At 42.6% G+C, this 13,214-nt stretch overlaps 1 long non-coding RNA gene and 1 pseudogene across 2 annotated transcripts; both read left to right on the forward strand.

Moving 5' to 3' along the window:
* The first annotated feature begins 894 nt into the window (after positions 1-894).
* On the forward strand, positions 895-4,557 carry LOC105867239 (protein LTO1 homolog pseudogene; annotated as a pseudogene).
* A 190-nt stretch (positions 4,558-4,747) lies between these two features.
* Positions 4,748-11,856, forward strand: LOC105867244 (uncharacterized). Of its 2 annotated transcripts, XR_012920957.1 has the most exons (5): positions 4,748-4,945; positions 5,421-5,517; positions 10,255-10,451; positions 10,820-10,881; positions 11,036-11,856. It is a non-coding gene; the product is annotated as an uncharacterized LOC105867244 (long non-coding RNA). The 2 variants fall into 2 exon arrangements; XR_001152246.2 differs by lacking the exon at positions 10,820-10,881.
* Positions 11,857-13,214: the final 1,358 nt, after the last annotated feature.

Below are 13,214 nucleotides of genomic sequence, written 5' to 3' on the forward strand. Positions count from 1 at the left end.
CCGAGTGAAAGAAACTCTGCAATTTATCCATTTCCTTTTCAAATGTTCGTATGTCACTTATTTCATCTGCTAATAGCCAAATGGCTCCAGATCATTCTTCACTCTAAAAAACTTATTTTTTGTTAATTTGTCAAGGAAATGCTACCTTTATTTGGAAGAGTAAGAGAAACCACTTCCCCCCCAACCCCATCACATCACATTGTGTGACACTGGTGGTGTGGCCACTTCAAAAACCCGCAGAAGCTGCTTCCTTTGGTCTGCCGATGGCTGGTTCTTCTGCCAGCTTCTACATGTGGCCTTCCCCATCCCGGAGTTGGGCGTCCCGTGGTTCCTGGCAGAGAACTGTCCATAGACAAGCCCGGCCTTGACGTGGCTATTGCTTCTCCTGCTCTTTGGAATGAATGCTCCTTGACCTGTCCTGCCAGCTGCACCACACACGCCACTTGAAATGTAGTCAGCGGTGACCATGCAACCGGGGTGCCAGCCAGAGTCCGAGCGACTTTCCTAGGGAAGAGGGAAAAGAAGCAGAACCAGGTCTTGCCAGGGAGCGCCGTCCCAGCCAGCGGCGGGGAGGGAGAAAGGCTGTCAGTGCTCTGAGCAGCAAGACAGGCCCACGGGGACACTGTCCCTCTTTCTCTCATAGCCCATAAAGTTGTTTTTCCCAGCGTTTTATACCTGTCATGTTTAATCACAAATATTTCTTTCTCAAAATGAGCTAGATTGTTTACTCCCAAAGGCCTGTTGCTATTTCGGGGACGACTTTCCAAACTCTGGGTTGGGGTTTTTGACCAGCTGGTTCCTCCATCCCCTCTCCTTCTGTCGGGAGTTAGTCATCGTGTTCTGCAGTGACTTTGCTCCCAGAAACTGTCAGCAGAAGCACAGAGCAGCCGAGAAATGGAGTCGGGAGAGGAGAGCAGAGTGTCGCTCTCGTGCTTTCGAGATTCCTCCTGTGCGTTGGTTAAATCTGCTCAGCCCAGGCCACGCATGCCTTGGTCGGCTGAGCTTCCCCACAGTCACCTCAAATTTTAGTGCCACACCCCAAAGAAGTGTGGCACCTGCCCTCACTGCCCCCACATCCCTCCTCTCCCCGTGCGGGGCGAAGTCCATCCCACTGACATTATGGAACAAAGTTCTCAGCGACACACAGGGTGACCCAAATCAGTTTTCTTATAGTTCTTAAAATTACAGTTCTTACAAAGCTGATCCTGCTTGTCTTGGCTCCAAATGCATTATATTATTCTGTCCTTCAGCTCTTTCTGCCTGCGCCAGCCATCAAGTGCTGTGTTCCCATGAGAAGAAATAACTTTGCTTCATGTGACAGCCCTGGGTGCACTCCAGGCAGAGTGACAACATAATTTTGTTTACTATTCACTGCAGTTCGAAAGAAGTAAACTTCATTAATTTTTCTGATAAAAGACAAAGACTCTATTATTTGCCTTACCCATAAAATTAAAAAAAAAAAAAAAAAAAACTTTGATGTTTCCAAGAAGGCAGGTTTTTTGAAGTTTCTGTTGCTCTACCCAGGTGATCGAGAGGCTGATACGCTTCTGTTGGCCTCTGACCTGTGGTAGAAATGCCCAGGTCAGGAGTCCGGTGCTGTACTCAGCCAACCTGTTTGCACGTCCGTGTATATTTAATGGCCCATCCGGCAGCTTAACTATTAGAACAAAGAGGTGTTACAGCTCTGAATGAACGCTATGTAGCTATATGCATTTTCCTCTGCAGAGTAACAGGACTATGAAGATAGGTATCTCATTCCAAGCAGTCTCTCAACCAGAAAATAAGAGACTTGAAAATATAACATGGCCCATGGCAGCCCTGACCTAAGTCACAAATGGGGCCGGGAAGGTTGAAGCTGTGTGCACACTCAGGCTGAACAAGGGCATCGCAGGAAGGAGAAACTGGCCTGGCCCTCCACCTTCCGCATCTGGCAGGAGAGCTGCAGGTCCCTTTTAGACTTGTGTCTTGCTGATTCTCTGTCTACATGCCGGAAACCAGCTCTTAGGATAAAAGATCATAAGGAAAAGTATCTGGCAAAATGGGAATTTTTAGAAAACTGCTTTCAGTCAGAAAAAAAAAAAAAATAGCTAGAAACTCAAATAAAACCCCCAGATTAGATATTGGAGCAGATTACCATATTTTTCATTACTTTTTTTGTTTGTTTCTTTTTGCCGAAAAAGAAATAGCCGCGTGTGTGTGATTGTGTCGGCTCGCGCAAGTTTCAGCCTCTGACTGCTCACAGAAATTAAACTGCTTTCCAAGGGAACGGCGGCAGGACAGTCCAAGAAAAGGAGTCTAAGGCATTTTGCATTCATTAAAATTTATTTGGAGACTGATAAATCTTCCATGCACTTTCAACGGTCGGCTTTTCTGCTTTATTTGAAAGGCAGCATTTGAAGATCTGAGAGTAAACAATCATGTGAAAGTTTCCTTCACAGGGCTTTCTTGTTCTTTTTACCCCCTAATAAAATGGTGTTTATTGCTTAATATACAGAGTTGGAAAGAAGGGATGTGAGTAGGAAGGCAAAAAGATTTCAAAATTTAAAGACTCTAGGACTAGAACTATATTTAGAGGTTGAGCTTAAAAGAAAAAAGGGTAAACTTTTTTTTTAATTTAGTATTTTTATTCTGATAAAATGTACTTAACATAGTATTCATCATTTAAGTCATTCTTAAGTGTACAATTCAGTGGCATTAAATACATTCACAATGTTGTGTAACCGTCACCACTATCTTTACCCTAAACTTTTTCATCATCTCCAATAAAAACTTTGTACTTATTATTAAACAATAAACTCCCTGTTCCCTCCTTCCCCTATACCCTGGCAACCTTTATTCTACTTTCTTTCTCCGTGAATTTGACTATTCTAGGTACCCCATTTAAGTTGGAATCATACAACCACACAATATTTGTCCTTCTGTGTCTGACTTATTTCATTAAGCATATTTTCAAGGTCCATCCATGTTGAAGCATGTATCAAAACTGCATTTCTAAAACAAGCAAACTTTTACCTGTAAAGAATCAGAATTTTGATCTGTTTCTTCTTGTTTATGGTCCTTGTTTCCTGGAGTTTGTTAAACAGAGGGAAGCAGAGGTCTCTTTGATTTTACCTGGTTTTGGTTAACTGATGATGGTCTTCTGAGCACTTGGAAGCCTTTCTCTGTTGCTGAGAAGCCCAAAGAGGTTTTGAGTTTTGTTTTGTTTTTATTCTTCTTTCAGTCTGGTATTGTGAACTGACAAACTCCTATCTTATAACCAAACAACTGGCCAGGTGCATTGGCTCACACCTGTAATCCTAGCACTTTGGGAAGCTGAGGCAAGAGGATCACTTGGGGCCAGGAGTTTGAGACCAACTTGGGCATAGTGAGATCCTATTTCTACAAAAACTAGGGGAAAAAAAAAAAGAACTAAAAATCTTACATTTAGGCACTACTTATAGTCAACCACAAAAGCATTTTGCTGTTGTTTTGGTCCCCCTTGATCTAAATATTTGTTGAAATTTTCCTTCATTTAAATTGGGGAGCAATACAATGTGTAGGCAGTAGGCCTTTAACACAATCCACATTCACAAGGCCTGCCTTGTCAGTCACATTTTGGTCCAGTCTTTTCCAACCTCATTGTGCCTAATGCCATCTTTTACCAACAAAAATTTTGTTAAGCCCCTTTATTATCCTGAAATGAGATTCACAGACACTATAACCTATACACAACTATTAATTTTTTAAGTCAAGATAACACTTTAAGCATAATAAATTAGGGAAAAAAAGGAATATGATTTGTAATAACAATATATATTCACATACATAAATGCTTGGGAATAACAACATTGGAGTCCGTAAGGAAGTAGTCAGAAGCTGGCATTGAGATGGAAGATTGCCTTTGTATTCAACAACTACAAATATAAACCAGTATGGAATGTGCTATAGAGACAACTAAATGCCTTGAGCAATTTTCTAATACTTATGCACATTTCTAAAACAATAAACAACTTCTTTAAAAAGTATTGAATAGGCGTCGGTGCCCGAGCCTCCGGGTTGGGCCGGCCGCGCAGGGTGGCAGGAGCCCGGGGGCGGGTGCGAGCCACCGTCGCCCCGGCTGGGAGCCAGGACGCGCTCGACGCCCTCGTGACGGCGGATGAGAGGTTTCGCGGGGAAGGGTATGAGGAAGGCTACGAAGAAGGCAGTAGTTTGGGTTTAATTAAAGGAAGACAATATGGCGCGTTACAGGGAGCTAAAATTGGATCCGAGATCGGGTGCTGTCAAGGTTTTGCTGTTGCGCGGAAATGTCTCTCGCACGGTTGTGACCCTGAGAAAGGCAGCAGAAAAGATGAACGTCTTAGAATCACTGATTGGAGTGATGCAGAAATTCCCTCATGATGACCCTACTTACGATAAACTCCACGAAGACTTAGAATTTGAGGGAAATTTAAACAGCTTTGTTCATTACTCAGTGCTCAGCCGCACTTTAAAATTAGCGCGGAAGGCTCTGGACTTTTCATTTTGAGGATGACAGATGAACAAAGACGAAGCATCAAGGAACAGACGTCCGTGTGTTAAGTGTTTTAAAAGGTGATGAAAGGCCAAACAACGATGGAGCATTCATAGTCCCGCAGGGAGGGCTCCGGTTTGGCGGGCGAACGGGCTTCCTTCCGCCTGAGGTTTTCCGCCTGCCTCGCGCGGCGCCGCCAGGGGGCCTCCGCACGCACGCACGCATGCGCCCTGCCGCCCGGCCTGCCCTGCCACCTGGCGGAGCCCTGGCCGGGCTGCTCACCGCGCGTCCAGTCTGGTGCTTCTCCTGTCCTCCCCGGCAGGGCAGGCCTAGCTGCTCCTCCACTGAGGTTGGCTCTGGATAGAGCCACCCCCGAGCCTGGACGCACAGGAATGGTTTTTGTTTCTTTAATGAGAGAGACAGTGTTGACGCGAGCTGGGTGAATGGCGAGTCACGGTGAGCATCTCGATACCCGCAGAGCCGCGGGGCGCACGAGGCGCTGTGCTAGAGCCTCCCACGTGTCGCCTAATCCCCCAGGGGCCCATGGGCGAGGCCTCACCCCCGTCTTGCAGATGAGGGCCCTGAGACCTGCAGGGAATGCGCGGTCCCAGGTCACCCAGCAGTCGAGTGAGGACTTCCACCCGCACCACGTCTCTCCTCACCGCGCTGCAGCGGCGCGGCAGCACCCGCGGAGTTGGGGACCCTGCCCTCGACTCCAGGTCGCAGGTTCCTGCTGTGCCTCACGAGCCCACTGCAGCCGGCTTGCCTGGCACCTGGCTGGGAGGAGGAGAGGCCAGCCTGACCCCGAGGGGGCCCTGCACGCCCTTCACAGGGTCCTCAGTGGGAGATGAGCTGTGCAGCATTAAAAAGTGGTTAACGAGGAAAATATTTTGAACCAAAGACTCAATGTCAGGCTATCGTTATTATGCAGAAACTTCCGGAGCCTCGCATTTGGGACACTGCATCCTTCCTACCGATGGGAGCCGCCTTGTCTTCTGATAGTACTGGGAAGGCGTCGCATGCAGGCGGTGAGTCTCAGGCTATGGGAGTGGGTGGCTCTGCGGACCCCCCGCGAGTTCAGTGGACACGGGGCGGCACGTGATAATGCATCCTTCCGAGGGTGTCCCCAGGGTCCCCACACGCTGCCTGCTTTCCCCGCTCCCTGCTCCGGAGAGCACATCTGAAAGCAGCGTGTGGGATTATTAAGGGGTCACCGTGCATCCACTCAAGTTGTTAAAGTCACTCCAGAATGTCTCGGGAGATCCGGTCAGTAGGATCCCGAGTCAGCGGCAGCGGTGGCACGTTCCCGCCCACTTGGCTGGCCTCGGGAGGGTGCTCAGGAAGAGAGAAAGGGCTTTTCATGTTTGAGGGACAAGCCTTGGGCTTTCTCCTGAGCTGTGGTCAGTGTGTGTCCGGCTGTGCACTTGTCACTGGCAGGGTCACCTCGGCCCGGAGGTCTGCCTGGCTCGCCGCCCCCAGTGCCTTCGTCCGAGCCGCCACCCTCCAGCGAAAGACTGCGTTTGCTCCGGGTGGTGGGACTGCAGGGGCCTTTGTTGTGGTTTTCTTTGGTGGATTTTTATGTTTTTTGTGTGTTTTCCATTTTGATAATGTATTATCTTTATAATTGGAGAAAAAATAAATAGCCTATTTTAGAGCAAAAACAAAAAGTTCTGAATAAAGTATAAAGTTTTATTCTTAGAAAATGTAGGGTGTGTGAAAAGCTGTGTAATTAATATAATACATCGTGATTGATTGTATGTAAAATGGAATTAGGCTTTGGTTCAAATACTTATACATAGGTTGACTGCCTAGTTTGACTTAAGAAAGTCATATGGGTCATAGAACAATTCTTCATTGTGCAGGATGACCCCAAAGTTGTGTGATGTTGACATCCTGATGCCCGTCCAGTAAACGCTAATGACAGCCCCCAGTGTCATAATCAAAAAATAAACTCTCAAATTTTAAAAAATGACCATGGTATAACCCTGACTCAAGCATGACATAAGCGGTACATGTAAGCAGAAACAGTTGTACCCCCATAATATTTTGAAATTAAAAATAAAAATAAAACTTCACTGATGGAAGGGGGAAAAATTGACCATAGTGAGAAATCTAACTGGTCTAGTCTTTTTAGAGGTGAGAAGCCAGCAGACAATTCTAAGTGCCTCTAAGAATTCCCAAATGTCTTGACACACCCACTTTCCCAAGTGGGATCTGGAGAGAGATAGCCCAGGAGCAATTCAAGCAGGGAGGCTCCTTCGATGGTTACAGTATTTTGGGTGATAGTCTCATGTCCTTGTCACCATGCACCTGAGATCACACCCTCTGTTTTTCTCTTGGGGCTCTCCATCCACCCCTTATGCTAAGCTTCCTAAATGTAGGAAAGTACTAAAGAGTTTTACTGTGACAAGGTGGAAGCTCATGAGCTGAACATGCAAATTATGACATTACATCTTCAAAAAAAGGTCAGGCTCTTTTTTCCATTTCATTTTTCCCTTCTAAGTTCACCCTTAATTGCAGCCTCCTGACCAAAGCTGCAAGTCTGGGCATAGCTCCCATACTATTAAAAAATCTAATAATTCCTTTCTATCTGGGTCTCCAATACCACCTCAAACCTGGCCCCATGCCCACACTGCTCTCCTCAAAGTCTGCCTGAACCAAGCCTGGTGGCTTTTCTGCATCTTGTGCCACTATCACCTGGGACTGAGCTCTCATCTCTCTGACACCTCAGCCTCCCAATTACTATTCACAAGTGGCCAATCTCATCAAGTTTCAAAAATATGTTCTAAAAGAGAAGATTCCTTTTGTGCCTCCATGGGGTCTAATTTTTTTCTCCCTCTCCCTTCATTTATCTGTGCAGATGTCCAGGATAACCCTGGAAAGGAGATCAGGGAGGTGACATTTATAAATGAGATGACTTACAGATATTAATTTGCCAACATTACACAGCTAATAAGTAGCAGAACTGGAAAAATAACAGGTTTTTGTCTGCTTATTTTTGTTTCTATTTTTTCTTTACTCTTAACTTGGTAGGCTTTTCAATCATCCATTCACTAACCCCATTACAATAAAAATCTATTTGGTGAACTAAATTGTGTTTACCCTTTCCATAGTCCTGTGAGAGTTAGCGAGTCTTAGAAAGTCTTCCTGGTTTTCTTTTTTGTCAGTACAGTTGGGAAGCCCCTCATTTTCTAGTTTATCATCAGGTCCCCAGAAGTGCCTCTGCCATCCACATGGCTTGGTAGCCTTCCTTTGACCTTGTCCAGCATTGTTATTTTTTCTGCATATTTTTTCTGCATAGAAACCAGAGTTGCCACACTAAGAGATACGTATGCCCTGCATTTGAGCACATAGGAACGATAATATTTTCCATTTTATTTCCAAAGCATATTTTAGACAGAAGAACACTTTGGACTTGAGACTTCTGAGAACAGCAATTACCATCTGTTCATCACACGCTGGGGATCCAGCTTTGTGTGTGTTTCACCCTGTTCCTTCAACCTCTTCCCGATCCTAAAATCCTATTGAACTTCAAGGCCTAGCCTGAATGCTGCCCCTTCTACACAATATTAGTGTTCTCCAGAAAAACATAACCAATAAGAGATTATACACAAACACACACACACACACACACACACACACACACACACACACAGATTCATTATGAGAAATTGGCTCATATGGTTACGGAGGCTGAGAAGTCCCATGATCTGCCACCTGCAAGCTGGAGATCCATGAAGGGAGGTGCTATAATTCCAGTCTGAGTCTAGAGGCCTGAGAACAAGGAGGGCAGGTGGTATAAGTCACAATCAGAGGGCAGGAAAAGGCTGATACAGATGACCAAGCTGAAGCAGTTAAGTATAGAGAAAATGTCTCTTTCCTCCATATTTTTGTTCTATTCAGGCCCTCGGTTGAATAGAACAAACTAGATTGGATAATGTTTACCCACATTGGGGAAAGCAGTCTTCCTTACTCAAATTTATTTATTTATTCATTTACTTAAATGCTAATCTCTTCCAGAAACACCCTCATAGACACACCCAGAAATCATGTTCACCAGTTAATGGGCATCCTGTGGTCCAGTCAAGTTGGCACATAAGATCAACCATCACATCTATGAAGTCTTTGTTAAACTTCCAGCATAATTTACCTATTTCACCCATAGCACATTTTCTAAAATCGGTTTAGCACTTATTTAAATCTGCTGGATATTATAATTAATTGCTTAAAAATGCTTATTTTATATTCCTTCTTATTTGTACTTAGCACTACGTTTCACTCATTTTTGTTGCTCACCAGTGTTTTTGCTTATTCCTGAATTTATTTTTCTTCTCTCTGAAGTAAACTCTCTGTGAGAGGGTCTGTATGGCCAATTTTTTTAGTCTTATATGTTTCAGTTAGGAAATCTTTGGCCGCAAGTAACAGAAAAATCAATACTCAAATGGTTTTAAAAGCAAAGAAACCCAATTATCTCACTTACTAGGAGGTCCTGAGATAGGGCAGCTCCATGCACAAAGATATCATGTAAAAGAAAGGTCCTCTCATCATCTCACGCTATCATCCTCCACTTTTCTATTCTGCTCTGGGGTTAAGTCCTTTCTTTGCAATGGATGCCACAGTCCCAGGAATCATGGCCAATTGTGACAATGTCCAAAAGAAGTGGATTCTGCTTCTTTCTCTCTTGATCTTTCTAAAGGAAAGGAGACCTTTCCCATAATCCTCCTAGCAGACTTTTCACATATAACTGGCCAGGACTAAGTGACCCAGCCCTTTCTATATGCCATAAACCTGAATGTTGAAATCCTGAAAGATCAAAGTCCCTAAAGTCTAAATCCCTAAAGTCTAAAACCCCTAATGTCTTAAACTCTGAAAATAACAATCACAGGATGGTTGCATAATGTTAGGCTAGCTCTTATGGATTATCTCAATGCAATTTCCCTTAATCTATCACTGTAATACACTGAATTTTCTTTTCAGTTTTTGCTTTGTTTTGTTAGTTTTTCTTTTCTTTGTATTTTTTAGGGTTTTCTTTTCACTATTTTAAATTGTCAGCATTCTTGTTTACAATTTGCTATGCTACATAATTCATCTTCACATCATTTTCAATATTGGAGGTATAAATGATGTAAAGACTTTCGTGGAGTTCTAATTCATTTTATACATTTTTTGAAAATTTGACTCCACTGAAGTTCATTATCACAACATTGAATTTGTGTGTAAGCATTGTGTGTGTGCTCAAAAACATTGAAAACTTCCTCAATAAATGAAGAGATGTCCTTCATACATCTGCAATTGTGAAAGATACAATTTCTCTAGATCTCAACTCTGGGCAGCTGCATATGTAGTGGTGGTCCATCTCAGTTTTTGATTGCTCTCATCAAAAGATTAGGTTGCTCATGAAGGTATTTCAGATGACTGTAGTTATAAATTGGGTATACACCATTACCAACTTTAGTGATATGCATTTATACATTTCACTTTTTGTCCTATTTCTTTATGAATATGATTTTTCTGCTCTTTCTGTTATACCCATGCAATTGTCATTAGTACACCTGAGTGTTTGATTGCAAATATGTGTATATTATTATTGCCTATTTTATTATGTAAAATGGCCCATGGAGTAGTCTATCATATTTTTATATGTTTCTCAAATAAATCTCCCTTTTAAATGTAAATAAATATATTTTAAAGAATTTTTTCCCAGAATTAATATTTTCAGGATTTTGATCTTTGGGGATTTCAACATTCAGGATTATGGTGTTCAGGATTTTGTCTTCCAGGATTATAATGGCTCCCACCTCATCACTCTCCCTGGTACGCCAGCTTGTTGCTAGGTTACCTAAGGCTGCAGAGGCCCAGTCTTGGGATGTGCCACAGTTTGTCTTGCCTCATCCTGAGTTGCAAGAGGGAAGAATGTACACCTCAACCAAACAGGGCTCTAGCAGAGATCAAGAACACTCATGTGAGTAGGCTATGGAATGTGCTGTATCCCATAAATGCTTGAAGCCATCACTAACTGTGGCTAAATCTTAATTCTAAACTCAAAAGTTATTTTCCTTCAACACCAAAGATTCTGCTTTACTTTCTTCTTTCATCCAACATTGCAGGTGAGATAATTGTATATTATCTGTTTGATTCTCTAGCTCTTTAATTTTTTCTTTATCTTGAATAAGCCAAATGTCATAAATTTGTGTGACTTTATGAGGTCATTTCATCCTCTTTGGCACATAGTGTAGCTTTCAGTCTGAGAGCTCATTTCTTTCTTCGGGTGTTATTTCACTTATTATTTATTTGGTGATTTCCTTCATTATCTCTATTTTATTCCTCCAGACCCACTCAGGAGAACCACATATCATTTTTGAAACTTTGAAACTCTTAGATATTTCACCCAGGTCTGTTCTCTTTCACATTTCTCATCTATTTCTTCCTTTTTGCTCTGTTCTAGAAGGATACTTTGCCCCATTTTCCAGCTCACTATCTAGCTCTTTAGTTTTGCTCTTTCTACTGTTCAACCTGATAGTGATTTTTATTTTTACTTTATCATAGAAATATACCTCCAGAAAATTTCAAAAACCAAAGTTTACAGGTGGATGAAGAATCACAAAAGGAACCCACCCATGTAACCCTCAGACCTGGAGGAAGAGGGCCGCACCAAGAATGTCATCTTTGCTGCTTTAGGATATATGGTTTATGTTTCTTATATGGTAACTTGGTGAAGTGAAAGAACAAAAAAAAAAGTGGAAAATACCACTAGACTTATCTTTAATTTAATTGGCAATTAAGGCGAGTGTGTGTATTCCATAAGAGCAGCCATTCTGGTTCTGAAGCAAAGAGCTTTTTTCAAATGAGTTAAGCCTGAGATCCTCTATCTCTATAAAGATCTACTTCACTCTGGTATTGTTGACAACATTTCTCATTATTTCCCCTTGCTCATATGGTTAGGTAGATAGAAAGGGATCTCTGGCTAGCCTAGGGGCAAAGGCAGGTGCATCACCTTGATGCTACCTTGAGCAATTGCCACACCTGGGGAAAAAGGAAAGGGCAGGCACCCCACCTTGGTGCTGCCTTACCTTGATCTTGCCCCAAGTAACAGCCACACCTGGGGGAAGTAGGAAGACCTGACCAATGTGCAAAAGATGTAGGGAATTCTTCAGGTACAATAGGATCTGGAAAGTGACCTAGAGTAACCTAAGGCTAATTATCATTCTATTAACTGTCCATTAGACTGGTTCCATAGTGATATCTGGACCACGAGGAGGGCTCAATGTGGACATTATAAAACGGGACCCCAGACTATAGCCAGAGCTTCTTGTCACAACAGGGGGCCCATTTGTCGTTTGTGGTGAACATATCTTGCTCTTGCTCTATAAACCTATCTTGCTCTTCCTCAATAAACCTTGTTTTTGTGCTCGCCTTGTTTTCTGTGTCTGGTCATTCTTTGGCAAAGAGCACACCAAGAACTGAGAAGAAGATTGCCGACCTGACAATGTGATCGTTTTCCTCACTCTTTTCCCCTCTCTTTAATATCAGTTCACACGTTTTCATGGCAAAACCAAATCAAGAGAAAGTTTTTCTGAACTACACACTCTCCTAGAAATCTAAGGGCCCTCTCCTGACTTAAGCTCCATCCTAAACGGAAGAGTTGGGTAGGTTAAAAGAAAATGGCTATTCCCACTTAGTAAGAAATATAAGGAAATGACAACTTTCCTTGGACCAGCAAGTAAAGGTAGGGGATGGCCCACCTATCCCCTCAAGAGTGACCTGGGAGAGGATGGTATCACTGTTTCCCCAATCTGATGCTCTGCCTCTGCTCTCAACGTCATTGTCATTCATTCTTCTTATCGGGGACTGACTCTCTTAGCAGATACTTTCAAGAGGAGAAAGAGTTCAAGAAATTAATTACAATGTGCAGTTCTTATGTGGCTTCTATTAAGCCTCAAAAAATATCTAAGTCTTTTAATGGCTGGAAAATTTTGTGATTAGTTCATTCTAACAGATGCTTATTGAATATCCATCATTTTTTTTCAGTCATTCAGCAAATATTTATTGATCACCTACTCTGCACCAGGCTCTGTTTTAGGAGCTACAGCAGATAACAATAAGTAAGATGAGACTCTGCTTTGAAGGAAATTCCCATTTAGTTGAAAGGAAAAATCATATAGAAATGATGAAAGCAAATAACAAAAAAGGGCATGTGCCCTAGAAAAGTATAAACAAATGACAGTGGGGTCAAAAGAGGTCAAAGAGGGTTTACTCAGATCAGTAAACTGGGATGGCTTCTTGGAAGATAGCATTTCGGATTAACCATCAAACTAGGCTGAAATTTGACAGAGAGAGGGAAAGAAAGAGTATTCTGAGTGAGAAAACTGCATAAAGAATAGGGTAGAATGAAGCTACATAAAATATTTGGGCATGCAGGAATGAGAATAGAGACAAAATAAGAAGAGGGCGATTATTAAAAAAAAAAAAAGACATTTATCTATGTACTTATAGGTCACAATTCTAACCAATAGCTAGTGGAAGCTGTAACATCCAAACCAAGCTACTTTGCAGAATAATGTAAGGTGTCTGAACAAATACAAATGATATTTTTGTTAATTCAGTTTTACTTGGTTCAAATGCTTTAAGCCAATGCAAAGTGCTAAGACGTTCCCTTTCCTTAAGGAGTCTTCTTTTTAAGGAAAGGATCAGAGGAGCCAAAAACTTGCCCAGAGATTTCCTAAGT

This window comes from Microcebus murinus, chromosome 9 (genome assembly GCF_040939455.1).
Source record: "Microcebus murinus isolate Inina chromosome 9, M.murinus_Inina_mat1.0, whole genome shotgun sequence".
NCBI lineage: Eukaryota > Metazoa > Chordata > Mammalia > Primates > Cheirogaleidae > Microcebus > Microcebus murinus.